Raw genomic sequence first — 15,448 nt, 5'->3', positions numbered from 1 at the left:
GTATCCTGCTGTTCTCTCAGACAGAGAGAGTCAGTATCCTGCTGTTCACTCAGACAGAGAGAGTCAGTATCCTGCTGTTCACTCAGACAGAGAGAGTCAGTATCCTGCTGTTCACTCAGACAGAGAGTCAGTATCCTGCTGTCCTCTCAGACAGAGAGAGTCAGTATCCTGCTGTTCACTCAGACAGAGTCAGTTAGTATCCTGCTGTTCACTCAGACAGAGAGAGTCAGTATCCTGCTGTTCTCTCAGACAGAGAGAGTCAGTATCCTGCTGTTCACTCAGACAGAGAGAGTCAGTATCCTGCTGTTCACTCAGACAGAGAGAGTCAGTATCCTGCTCTTCACTCAGACAGAGAGTCAGTATCCTGCTGTCCTCTCAGACAGAGAGAGTCAGTATCCTGCTGTTCACTCAGACAGAGTGAGTTAGTATCCTGCTGTTCACTCAGACAGAGAGAGTCAGTATCCTGCTGTTCTCTCAGACAGAGAGAGTCAGTATCCTGCTGTTCACTCAGACAGAGAGTCAGTATCCTGCTGTTCACTCAGACAGAGAGAATCAGTATCCTGCTGTTCACTCAGACAGAGAGAGTCAGTATCCTGCTGTTCACTCAGACAGAGAGAGTCAGTATCCTGCTGTTCACTCAGACAGAGAGTTAGTATCCTGCTGTTCACTCAGAAAGAGAGAGTCAGTATCCTGCTGTTCACTCAGAAAGAGAGAGTCAGTATCCTGCTGTTCACTCAGACAGAGAGAGTCAGTATCCTGCTGTTCACTCATACAGAGACAATCATTATCCTGCTGTCCTCTCAGACAGAGTCAGTGTCCTGCTGTTCACTCAGACAGAGAGAGTCAGTATCCTGCTGTTCACTCAGACAGAGAGTTAGTATCCTGCTGTTCACTCAGAGAGAGAGTCAGTATCCTGCTGTTCACTCAGACAGAGAGAGTTAGTATCCTGCTGTTCACTCAGACAGAGAGAGTCAGTATCCTGCTGTTCACTCAGACAGAGAGAGTCAGTATCCTGCTGTTCACTCAGACAGAGAGTCAGTATCCTGCTGTTCACTCAGAGAGAGAGTCAGTATCCTGCTGTTCACTCAGACAGAGAGAGTCAGTATCCTGCTGTTCACTCAGACAGAGAGTCAGTATCCTGCTGTTCACTCAGACAGAGAGTCAGTATCCTGCTGTTCACTCAGACAGAGAGAATCAGTATCCTGCTGTTCACTCAGACAGAGAGAGTCAGTATCCTGCTGTTCACTCAGACAGAGAGAGTCAGTATCCTGCTGTTCACTCAGACAGAGAGAATCATTATCCTGCTGTCCTCTCAGACAGAGTCAGTGTCCTGCTGTTCACTCAGACAGAGAGAGTCAGTATCCTGCTGTTCACTCAGACAGAGATAATCAGTATCCTGCTGTTCACTCAGACAGAGAGAGTCAGTATCCTGCTGTTCACTCAGACAGAGAGAGTCAGTATCCTGCTGTTCACTCAGACAGAGAGAATCATTATCCTGCTGTCCTCTCAGACAGAGTCAGTGTCCTGCTGTTCACTCAGACAGAGAGAGTCAGTATCCTGCTGTTCACTCAGAGAGAGAGTCAGTATCCTGCTGTTCACTTAGACAGAGAGAGTCAGTATCCTGCTGTTCTCTCAGACAGAGAGAGTAAGTATTCTGCTGTTCACTCAGACAGAGAGAGTCAGTATCCTGCTGTTCACTCAGACAGAGAGAGTCAGTATCCTGCTGTTCTCTCAGACAGAGAGAGTCAGTATCCTGCTGTTCACTCAGACAGAGAGAGTCAGTATCCTGCTGTTCACTCAGACAGAGAGAGTCAGTATCCTGCTGTTCACTCAGAGAGAGAGAGTCAGTATCCTGCTGTTCACTCAGACAGAGAGTCAGTATCCTGCTGTCCTCTCAGACAGAGAGAGTCAGTATCCTGCTGTTCACTCAGACAGAGAGTCAGTATCCTGCTGTCCTCTCAGACAGAGAGAGTCAGTATCCTGCTGTTCACTCAGACAGAGTGAGTTAGTATCCTGCTGTTCACTCAGACAGAGAGAGTCAGTATCCTGCTGTTCTCTCAGACAGAGAGAGTCAGTATCCTGCTGTTCACTCAGAGAGAGAGTCAGTATCCTGCTGTTCACTCAGACAGAGAGAATCAGTATCCTGCTGTTCACTCAGACAGAGAGAGTCAGTCAGTATCCTGCTGTTCACTCAGACAGAGAGAGTCAGTATCCTGCTGTTCACTCAGACAGAGTTAGTATCCTGCTGTTCACTCAGAAAGAGAGAGTCAGTATCCTGCTGTTCACTCAGAAAGAGAGAGTCATTATCCTGCTGTTCACTCAGACAGAGAGAGTCAGTATCCTGCTGTTCACTCATACAGAGACAATCATTATCCTGCTGTCCTCTCAGACAGAGTCAGTGTCCTGCTGTTCACTCAGACAGAGAGAGTCAGTATCCTGCTGTTCACTCAGACAGAGAGTTAGTATCCTGCTGTTCACTCAGAGAGAGAGTCAGTATCCTGCTGTTCACTCAGACAGAGAGAGTCAGTCAGTATCCTGCTGTTCACTCAGACAGAGAGAGTCAGTATCCTGCTGTTCACTCAGACAGAGAGTTAGTATCCTGCTGTTCACTCAGAAAGAGAGAGTCAGTATCCCGCTGTTCACTCAGAAAGAGAGAGTCATTATCCTGCTGTTCACTCAGACAGAGAGAGTCAGTATCCTGCTGTTCACTCATACAGAGACAATCATTATCCTGCTGTCCTCTCAGACAGAGTCAGTGTCCTGCTGTTCACTCAGACAGAGAGAGTCAGTAACCTGCTGTTCACTCAGACAGAGAGTTAGTATCCTGCTGTCCACTCAGAGAGAGAGTCAGTATCCTGCTGTTCACTCAGACAGAGAGAGTTAGTATCCTGCTGTTCACTCAGACAGAGAGAGTCAGTATCCTGCTGTTCACTCAGACAGAGAGTCAGTATCCTGCTGTTCACTCAGAGAGAGAGTCAGTATCCTGCTGTTCACTCAGACAGAGTCAGTATCCTGCTGTTCACTCAGACAGAGAGTCAGTATCCTGCTGTTCACTCAGACAGAGTGAGTTAGTATCCTGCTGTCCTCTCAGACAGAGAGAGTCAGTATCCTGCTGTTCACTCAGACAGAGTGAGTTAGTATCCTGCTGTTCTCTCAGATAGAGAGAATCAGTATTCTGCTGTTCTCTCAGACAGAGAGAGTCAGTATCCTGCTGTTCTCTCAGACAGAGAGAGTCAGTATCCTGCTGTTCTCTCAGACAGAGAGAGTCAGTATCCTGCTGTTCACTCAGAGAGAGAGTCAGTATCCTGCTGTTCTCTCAGACAGAGAGAGTAAGTATTCTGCTGTTCACTCAGACAGAGAGAGTCAGTATCCTGCTGTTCTCTCAGACAGAGAGAGTCAGTATCCTGCTGTTCACTCAGAGAGAGAGTCAGTATCCTGCTGTTCTCTCAGACAGAGAGAGTAAGTATTCTGCTGTTCACTCAGACAGAGAGAGTCAGTATCCTGCTGTTCACTCAGACAGAGAGAGTCAGTATTCTGCTGTTCACTCATACAGAGACAATCATTATCCTGCTGTCCTCTCAGACAGAGTCAGTGTCCTGCTGTTCACTCAGACAGAGAGAGTCAGTATCCTGCTGTTCACTCAGACAGAGAGTTAGTATCCTGCTGTTCACTCAGAGAGAGAGTCAGTATCCTGCTGTTCACTCAGACAGAGAGAGTTAGTATCCTGCTGTTCACTCAGACAGAGAGAGGCAGTATCCTGCTGTTCACTCAGACAGAGAGAGTCAGTATCCTGCTGTTCACTCAGACAGAGAGTCAGTATCCTGCTGTTCACTCAGAGAGAGAGTCAGTATCCTGCTGTTCACTCAGACAGAGAGAGTCAGTATCCTGCTGTTCACTCAGACAGAGAGTCAGTATCCTGCTGTTCACTCAGACAGAGAGTCAGTATCCTGCTGTTCACTCAGACAGAGAGAATCAGTATCCTGCTGTTCACTCAGACAGAGAGAGTCAGTATCCTGCTGTTCACTCAGACAGAGAGAGTCAGTATCCTGCTGTTCACTCAGACAGAGAGAATCATTATCCTGCTGTCCTCTCAGACAGAGTCAATGTCCTGCTGTTCACTCAGACAGAGAGAGTCAGTATCCTGCTGTTCACTCAGACAGAGAGAATCAGTATCCTGCTGTTCACTCAGACAGAGAGAGTCAGTATCCTGCTGTTCACTCAGACAGAGAGAGTCAGTATCCTGCTGTTCACTCAGACAGAGAGAATCATTATCCTGCTGTCCTCTCAGACAGAGTCAGTGTCCTGCTGTTCACTCAGACAGAGAGAGTCAGTATCCTGCTGTTCACTCAGAGAGAGAGTCAGTATCCTGCTGTTCACTCAGACAGAGAGAGTCAGTATCCTGCTGTTCTCTCAGACAGAGAGAGTAAGTATTCTGCTGTTCACTCAGACAGAGAGAGTCAGTATCCTGCTGTTCACTCAGACAGAGAGAGTCAGTATCCTGCTGTTCTCTCAGACAGAGAGAGTCAGTATCCTGCTGTTCACTCAGACAGAGAGAGTCAGTATCCTGCTGTTCACTCAGACAGAGAGAGTCAGTATCCTGCTGTTCACTCAGAGAGAGAGAGTCAGTATCCTGCTGTTCACTCAGACAGAGAGTCAGTATCCTGCTGTCCTCTCAGACAGAGAGAGTCAGTATCCTGCTGTTCACTCAGACAGAGTGAGTTAGTATCCTGCTGTTCACTCAGACAGAGAGAGTCAGTATCCTGCTGTTCTCTCAGACAGAGAGAGTCAGTATCCTGCTGTTCACTCAGACAGAGAGTCAGTATCCTGCTGTCCTCTCAGACAGAGAGAGTCAGTATCCTGCTGTTCACTCAGACAGAGTGAGTTAGTATCCTGCTGTTCACTCAGACAGAGAGAGTCAGTATCCTGCTGTTCTCTCAGACAGAGAGAGTCAGTATCCTGCTGTTCACTCAGAGAGAGAGTCAGTATCCTGCTGTTCACTCAGACAGAGAGAATCAGTATCCTGCTGTTCACTCAGACAGAGAGAGTCAGTCAGTATCCTGCTGTTCACTCAGACAGAGAGAGTCAGTATCCTGCTGTTCACTCAGACAGAGAGTTAGTATCCTGCTGTTCACTCAGAAAGAGAGAGTCAGTATCCTGCTGTTCACTCAGAAAGAGAGAGTCATTATCCTGCTGTTCACTCAGACAGAGGGAGTCAGTATCCTGCTGTTCACTCATACAGAGACAATCATTATCCTGCTGTCCTCTCAGACAGAGTCAGTGTCCTGCTGTTCACTCAGACAGAGAGAGTCAGTATCCTGCTGTTCACTCAGACAGAGAGTTAGTATCCTGCTGTTCACTCAGAGAGAGAGTCAGTATCCTGCTGTTCACTCAGACAGAGAGAGTCAGTCAGTATCCTGCTGTTCACTCAGACAGAGAGAGTCAGTATCCTGCTGTTCACTCAGACAGAGAGTTAGTATCCTGCTGTTCACTCAGAAAGAGAGAGTCAGTATCCTGCTGTTCACTCAGAAAGAGAGAGTCATTATCCTGCTGTTCACTCAGACAGAGAGAGTCAGTATCCTGCTGTTCACTCATACAGAGACAATCATTATCCTGCTGTCCTCTCAGACAGAGTCAGTGTCCTGCTGTTCACTCAGACAGAGAGAGTCAGTATCCTGCTGTTCACTCAGACAGAGAGTTAGTATCCTGCTGTTCACTCAGAGAGAGAGTCAGTATCCTGCTGTTCACTCAGACAGAGAGAGTCAGTATCCTGCTGTTCACTCAGACAGAGAGAGTCAGTATCCTGCTGTTCACTCAGACAGAGAGAGTCAGTATCCTGCTGTTCACTCAGACAGAGAGTCAGTATCCTGCTGTTCACTCAGAGAGAGAGTCAGTATCCTGCTGTTCACTCAGACAGAGTCAGTATCCTGCTGTTCACTCAGACAGAGAGTCAGTATCCTGCTGTTCACTCAGACAGAGTGAGTTAGTATCCTGCTGTCCTCTCAGACAGAGAGAGTCAGTATCCTGCTGTTCACTCAGACAGAGTGAGTTAGTATCCTGCTGTTCTCTCAGACAGAGAGAATCAGTATTCTGCTGTTCTCTCAGACAGAGAGAGTCAGTATCCTGCTGTTCTCTCAGACAGAGAGAGTCAGTATCCTGCTGTTCTCTCAGACAGAGAGAGTCAGTATCCTGCTGTTCACTCAGAGAGAGAGTCAGTATCCTGCTGTTCACTCAGACAGAGAGAGTCAGTATCCTGCTGTTCTCTCAGACAGAGAGAGTCAGTATTCTGCTGTTCTCTCAGACAGAGAGAGTCAGTATCCTGCTGTTCTCTCAGACAGAGAGAGTCAGTATCCTGCTGTTCACTCAGAGAGAGAGTCAGTATCCTGCTGTTCACTCAGACAGAGAGAGTCAGTATCCTGCTGTTCTCTCAGACAGAGAGAGTCAGTATTATGCTGTTCTCTCAGACAGAGAGAGTCAGTATCCTGCTGTTCTCTCAGACAGAGAGAGTCAGTATCCTGCTGTTCTCTCAGACAGAGAGAGTCAGTATCCTGCTGTTCTCTCAGACAGAGAGAGTCAGTATCCTGCTGTTCTCTCAGACAGAGAGAGTCAGTATCCTACTGTTCTCTCAGACAGAGAGAGTCAGTATCCTGCTGTTCACTCAGAGAGAAAGAATCAGTATCCTGCTGTTCACTCAGACAGAGAGACTCAGTATCCTGCTGTTCACTCAGACAGAGAGAGTCAGTATCCTGCTGTTCACTCAGAGAGAGAGTCAGTATCCTGCTGTTCACTCAGACAGAGAGAGTCAGTATCCTGCTGTTCACTCAGACAGAGAGTTAGTATCCTGCTGTTCACTCAGACAGAGAGAGTCAGTATCCTGCTGTTCTCTCAGACAGAGAGAGTCAGTATCCTGCTGTTCTCTCAGACAGAGAGAGTCAGTATCCTGCTGTTCTCTCAGACAGAGAGAGTCAGTATCCTGCTGTTCTCTCAGACAGAGATAGTCAGTATCCTACTGTTCTCTCAGACAGAGAGAGTCAGTATCCTGCTGTTCACTCAGAGAGAGAGAATCAGTATCCTGCTGTTCACTCAGACAGAGAGACTCAGTATCCTGCTGTTCACTCAGACAGAGAGAGTCAGTATCCTGCTGTTCACTCAGAGAGAGTCAGTATCCTGCTGTTCACTCAGACAGAGAGAGTCAGTATCCTGCTGTTCACTCAGACAGAGAGTTAGTATCCTGCTGTTCACTCAGACAGAGAGAGTCAGTATCCTGCTGTTCACTCAGACAGAGAGAGTCAGTATCCTGCTGTTCACTCAGACAGAGAGAGTCAGTATCCTGCTGTTCACTCAGACAGAGAGAGTCAGTATCCTGCTGTTCACTCAGACAGAGAGTTAGTATCCTGCTGTTTACTCAGACAGAGAGAGTCAGTATCCTGCTGTTCACTCAGACAGAGAGAGTCAGTATCCTGCTGTTTACTCAGACAGAGGGAAATTAATATAGAGAGGGAATCTGGGGCATCTCCCACTACTCTGTTTTCATGCTGGCAACAAAGTTAAATCTATTTCTTCCCTTTATCATGTTTGTTTCTTTATTCCCAGAAGATGGCAGGATTAAAGAGCAGCCTGATCACTAGAAACAGACTTTGATTTGGACTGTTGAAAAGGTCCTGAGAATGTCAATATATGTCTTCCTCGGCGCTGCACTGGGTGCAGACTGGTGATGCTCGGACCTGAAGCTCTCTCAGATCACTACACCGCCGCAGTTCACACGAAGCTCTAGCGCACCGTGAGAATACTTGATGGTATTACCGCGTCATTTTTTATTATTTAGTTTCAACCCTTCCCCAAACTATAGCCCTTTACCTTAACCACTTGGGATGAATGCCAAAACAGTTAACCTTTCAGTTGTTTCCATTTTAACCCTGTAAGCACATAATTAAAGGGTAACAAAAATAAACAGCCATCCATAAAACGTTGAATTTCAAAGGTAACCTATGAGATCTTGTTGGTAAAAAGATTGCATCAATGGTACACTGGAAACCATTCTCACACACACACACACACACACACACACACACACACACACACACACACACACACACACACACACACACACACACACACACACACACACACACAGAGGAAACTCACAGTTCAGTTCCAAGAAGGGCAGAAAATAGCTTCTGTACGTATGTCACAAACAGAGAAACAGAAACAACAAAGGACGGATGTGGAGGTTGTGAACTGAACTGTGACCTCTAAATGGTTCTGTTACTGTTTCACTGCCAGCGGATAAAGAAGAAGTTACCGTTAAAGAAGTACACTATATAGGGAATATGATGGCATTTGGGACGTGGTCTTTGTGAGATGGGGGTCCAGGGATGGGATCAGAGAGGACGAAATATAAACGGGTTCAATTTAAATGAAGAAAACTTTGTAATTGGCTGTCGAGTCAATAAAAAGAAGTCGAGTTGAATAAAAACGAACCTGATAATTTGTGGTGTTTTGTCATGTAGCAGCAGTTTAGTCATGTAGCAACAGTTTAGTTAGTCATGTAGCTTCAGGTTAGTTAGTTATATAGCTACTGTTTAGTTAGTCATGTAGCAACAGTTTAGTCATGTAGCTACAGTTTAGTTATATAGCTACAGTTTAGTTATATAGCTACAGTTTAGTTATATAGCTACAGTTTAGTTATATAGTTACAGTTTAGTTAGTTATATAGCTACAGGTTAGTTATATAGCTACAGTTTAGTTAGTTATATAGCTACAATTTAGTTATATAGCTACAGTTTAGTTAGTTATATAGCTACAGGTTAGTTATATAGCTACAGTTTAGTTAGTTATATAGCTACAGTTTAGTTATGTAGCTACAGTTTAGTTATATAGCTACAGTTTAGTTATATAGCTACAGTTTAGTTATGTAGCTACAGTTTAGTTATATAGCTACAGTTTAGTTATATAGCTACAGTTTAGTTATATAGCTACAGTTTAGTTATATAGCTACAGTTTAGTTAGTTATATAGCTACAGTTTAGTTATATAGCTACAGTTTAGTTATGTAGCTACAGTTTAGTTACATAGCTACAGTTTAGTTAGTTATATAGCTACAGTTTAGTTATATAGCTACAGTTTAGTTATATTGCTACAGTTTAGTTATATAGCTACAGTTTAGTTATGTAGCTACAGTTTAGTTATATAGCTACAGTTTAGTTATATAGCTACAGTTTAGTTATATAGCTAGAGTTTAGTTATATAGCTACAGTTTAGTTAGTTATATAGCTACAGTTTAGTTAGTTATATAGCTACAGTTTAGTTATATAGCTACAGTTTAGTTAGTTATATAGCTACAGTTTAGTTATATAGCTACAGTTTAGTTATATAGCTACAGTTTAGTTAGTTCTAGCTACCATGATTTTAAGTATAGAAATATTGATTAGCAATAGACAGAACAACAGGATATAACCCAGTAATATACAGAACAACAGGATATAACCCAGTAATATACATACCAACAGGATATAACCCAGTAATATACAGAACAGGATACAACCCAGTAAAATACAGAACAACAGGATATAACCCAGTAATATACAGAACAGGATATAACCCAGTAATATACAGAACAGGATATAACCCAGTAATATACAGAACAGGAGATAACCCAGTAATATACAGAACAACAGGATATAACCCAGTATTGTATAGAACAACAGGATATAACCCAGTAATATACAGAACAGGATATAACCCAGTAATATATAGAACAACAGGATATAACCCAGTAATATACAGAACAGGATATAACCCAGTAATATACAGAACAGCAGGATATAACCCAGTAATATACAGAACAGGATATAACCCAGTAATATACAGAACAGGATATAACCCAGTAATATATAGAACAACAGAATATAACCCAGTAATATACAGAACAGGATATAACCCAGTAATATACAGAACAACAGGATATAACCCAGTAATATATAGAACAGGATATAACCCAGTAATATACAGAACAACATGATATAACCCAGTAATATACAGAACAGGATATAACCCAGTAATATATAGAACAACAGGATATAACCCAGTAATATACAGAACAGGATATAACCCAGTAATAAACAGAACAGGATATAACCCAGTAATATACAGAACAACAGGATATAACCCAGTAATATACAGAACAACAGGATATAACCCAGTAATATACAGAACAGGATATAACCCAGTAATATACAGAACAACAGGATATAACCCAGTAATATACAGAACAGGATCTAACCCAGTAATATACAGAACAACAGGATATAACCCAGTAATATACAGAACAACAGGATATAACCCAGTAATACACAGAACAACAGGATATAACCCAGTAATATATAGAACAACAGGATATAACCCAGTAATATACAGAACAACAGGATATAACCCAGTAATATACAGAACAGGATATAACCCAGTAATATACAGAACAACAGGATATAACCCAGTAATATACAGAACAACAGGATATAACCCAGTAATATACAGAACAGGATATAACCCAGTAATATACAGAACAGGATATAACCCAGTAATATATAGAACAACAGGATATAACCCAGTAATATACAGAACAGGATATAACCCAGTAATATTCAGAACAACAGGATATAACCCAGTAATATACAGAACAACAGGATATAACCCAGTATTAAACAGAACAGGATATAACCCAGTAATATACAGAACAGGATATAACCCAGAAATATACAGAACAACAGGATATAACCCAGTAATATACAGAACAACAGGATATAACCCAGTAATACACAGAACAACAGGATATAACCCAGTAATATACAGAACAACAGGATATAACCCAGTAATATACAGAACAGGATATAACCCAGTAATATACAAAACAGGATATAACCCAGTAATATACAGAACAGGATATAACCCAGTAATATACAGAACAGGATATAACCCAGTAATATACAGAACAGGATATAACCCAGTAAAATACAGAACAACAGGATATAACCCAGTAATATACAGAACAGGATATAACCCAGTAATATATAGAACAACAGGATATAACCCAGTAATATACAGAACAACAGGATATAACCCAGTAATATACAGAACAGGATATAACCCAGTAATATATAGAACAACAGGATATAACCCAGTAATATACAGAACAGGATATAACCCAGTAATATACAGAACAGGATATAACCCAGTAATATACAGAACAACAGGATATAACCCAGTAATATACAGAACAACAGGATATAACCCAGTAGTATACAGAACAGGATGTAACACAGTAATATACAGAACAACAGGATATAACCCAGTAATATACAGAACAACAGGATATAACCCAGTAATATACAGAACAACAGGATATAACCCAGTAATATATAGAACAAAAGGATATAACACAGTAATATACAGAACAGCAGGATATAACCCAGTAATATACAGAACAGGATATAACCCAGTAATATACAGAACAGGATATAACCCAGTAATATACAGAACAACAGGATATAACCCAGCAATACATAGAACAGGATATAACCCAGTAATATATAGAACAACAGGATATAACCCAGTAATATACAGAACAACAGGATATAACCCAGTAATATACAGAACAGGATATAACCCAGTAATATACAGAAAAACAGGATATAACACAGTAATATACAGAACAACAGGATATAACCCAGTAATATACAGAGCAGGATATAACCCAGTAATATACAGAACAGGATATAACCCAGTAATATATAGAACAACAGGATATAACCCAGTAATATACAGAACAGGATATAACCCAGTAATATTCAGAACAATAGGATATAACCCAGTAATATACAGAACAACAGGATATCACCCAGTAATATACAGAACAGGATATAACCCAGTAATATACAGAACAGGATATAACCCAGTAATATACAGAACAACAGGATATAACCCAGTAATATACAGAACAACAGGATATAACCCAGTAATATATAGAACAACAGGATATAACCCAGTAATATTCAGAACAACAGGATATAACACAGTAATATACAGAACAGCAGGATATAACCCAGTAATATACAGAACAGGATATAACCCAGTAATATACAGAACAGGATATAAACCAGTAATATACAGAACAACAGGATATAACCCAGTAATATATAGAACAGGATATAACCCAGTAATATATAGAACAACAGGATATAACCCAGTAATATACAGAACAACAGGATATAACCCAGTATTAAACAGAACAGGATATAACCCAGTAATATACAGAACAGGATATAACCCAGTAATATACAGAACAACAGGATATAACCCAGTAATATACAGAACAACAGGATATAACCCAGTAATACACAGAACCACAGGACATAACCCAGTAATATACAGAACAACAGGATATAACCCAGTAATATACAGAACAACAGGATATAACCCAGTAATATACAGAACAGGATATAACCCAGTAATATACAGAACAGGATATAACCCAGTATTATACAGAACAGGATATAACCCAGTAATATACAGAACAACAGGATATAACCCAGTAATATATAGAACAACAGGATATAACCCAGTAATATTCAGAACAACAGGATATAACACAGTAATATACAGAACAGCAGGATATAACCCAGTAATATACAGAACAGGATATAACCCAGTAATATACAGAACAGGATATAACCCAGTAATATACAGAACAACAGGATATAACCCAGTAATATATAGAACAGGATATAACCCAGTAATATATAGAACAACAGGATATAACCCAGTAATATACAGAACAACAGGATATAACCCAGTATTAAACAGAACAGGATATAACCCAGTAATATACAGAACAGGATATAACCCAGTAATATACAGAACAACAGGATATAACCCAGTAATATACAGAACAGGATATAACCCAGTAATATACAGAACAACAGGATATAACCCAGTAATATACAGAACAGGATATAACCCAGTAATATACAAAACAGGATATAACCCAGTAATATACAGAACAGGATATAACCCAGTAATATACAGAACAGGATATAACCCAGTAATATACAGAACAGGATATAACCCAGTAATATACAGAACAGGATATAACCCAGTAATATACAGAACAACTGGATATAACCCAGTAATATACAGAACAGGATATAACCCAGTAATATATAGAACAACAGGATATAACCCAGTAATATACACAACAGGATATAACCCAGTAATATACAGAACAACAGGATATAACCCAGTAATATACAGAACAACAGGATATAACCCAGTAATATACAGAACAGGATATAACCCAGTAATATACAGAACAGGATATAACCCAGTAATATACAGAACAGGATATAACCCAGTAATATACAGAACATGATATAACCCAGTAATATACAGAACAGGATATAACCCAGTAATATACAGAACAGGATATAACCCAGTAATATATAGAACAGGATATAACCCAGTAATATACAGAACATGATATAACCCAGTAATATACAGAACAGGATATAACCTAGTAATATACAGAACAGGATATAACCCAGTAATATACAGAACAACAGGATATAACCCAGTAATATACAGAACAGGATATAACCCAGTAAAATATAGAACAACAGGATATAACTCAGTAATATACAGAACAACAGGATATAACCCAGTAATATACAGAACAACAGGATATAACCCAGTAATATACAGAACAGGATATAACCCAGTAATATACAGAACAGGATATAACCCAGTAATATATAGAACAGGATATAACCCAGTAATATACAGAACAGGATATAACCCAGTAATATACAGAACAACAGGATATAACCCAGTAATATACAGAACAACAGGATATAACCCAGTAATATACAGAACAACAGGATATAACCCAGTAATATACAGAACAACAGGATATAACCCAGTAATATACAGAACAGGATATAACCCAGTAATATACAGAACAGGATATAACCCAGTGATATACAGAACAACAGGATATAACCCAGTAATATACAGAACAACAGGATATAACCCAGTAATATACAGATCAGGATATAACCCAGTAATATACAGAACAACAGGATATAACCCAGTAATATACAGAACAGGATATAACCCAGTGATATACAGAACAACAGGATATAACCCAGTAATATACAGAACAACAGGATATAACCCAGTAATATACAGATCAGGATATAACCCAGTAATATATAGAACAACAGGATATAACCCAGTAATATACAGAACAGGAGATAACCCAGTATTGTATAGAACAACAGGATATAACCCAGTAATATACAGAACAGGATATAACCCAGTAATATACAGAACAGCAGGATATAACCCAGGAATATACAGAACATGATATAACCCAGTAATATACAGAACAGGATATAACCTAGTAATATACAGAACAGGAAATAACCCAGTAATATACAGAACAGGATATAACCCAGTAATATACAGAACAACAGGATATAACCCAGTAATATACAGAACAACAGGATATAACCCAGTAATATACAGAACAGGATATAACCCAGTAATATTCAGAACAATAGGATATAACCCAGTAATATACAGAACAACAGCATATAACCCAGTAATATACAGAGCAACAGGATATAACCCAGTAATACACAGAACAACAGGATATAACCCATTAATATACAGAACAACAGGATATAACCCAGTAATATACAGAACAACAGGATATAACCCAGTAATATACAGAACAGGATATAACCCAGTAATATACAGAACAACAAGATATAACCCAGTAATATACAGAACAGGATATAACCCAGTAATATACAGAACAACAGGATATAACCCAGTAATATACAGAACAGGATATAACCCAGTAATATACAAAACAGGATATAACCCAGTAATATACAGAACAGGATATAACCCAGTAATATACAGAACAGGATATAACCCAGTAATATACAGAACAGGATATAACCCAGTAATATACAGAACAACTGGATATAACCCAGTAATATACAGAACAGGATATAACCCAGTAATATATAGAACAACAGGATATAACCCAGTAATATACAGAACAGGATATAACCCAGTAATATACAGAACAACAGGATATAACCCAGTAATATACAGAACAACAGGATATAACCCAGTAATATACAGAACAGGATATAACCCAGTAATATACAGAACAACAGGATATAACCCAGTAATATACAGAACAGGATATAACCCAGTAATATACAGAACAACAGGATATAACCCAGTAATATACAGAACAGGATATAACCCAGTAATATACAAAACAGGATATAACCCAGTAATATACAGAACAGGATATAACCCAGTAATATACAGAACAGGATATAACCCAGTAATATACAGAACAGGATATAAACCAGTAATAT

This window comes from Salmo trutta, chromosome 2 (genome assembly GCF_901001165.1).
Source record: "Salmo trutta chromosome 2, fSalTru1.1, whole genome shotgun sequence".
In the NCBI taxonomy this organism is placed as follows: domain Eukaryota; kingdom Metazoa; phylum Chordata; class Actinopteri; order Salmoniformes; family Salmonidae; genus Salmo; species Salmo trutta.
The sequence above is the reverse complement of the archived record's forward strand: the minus strand, read 5'-3'. Positions refer to the sequence as shown.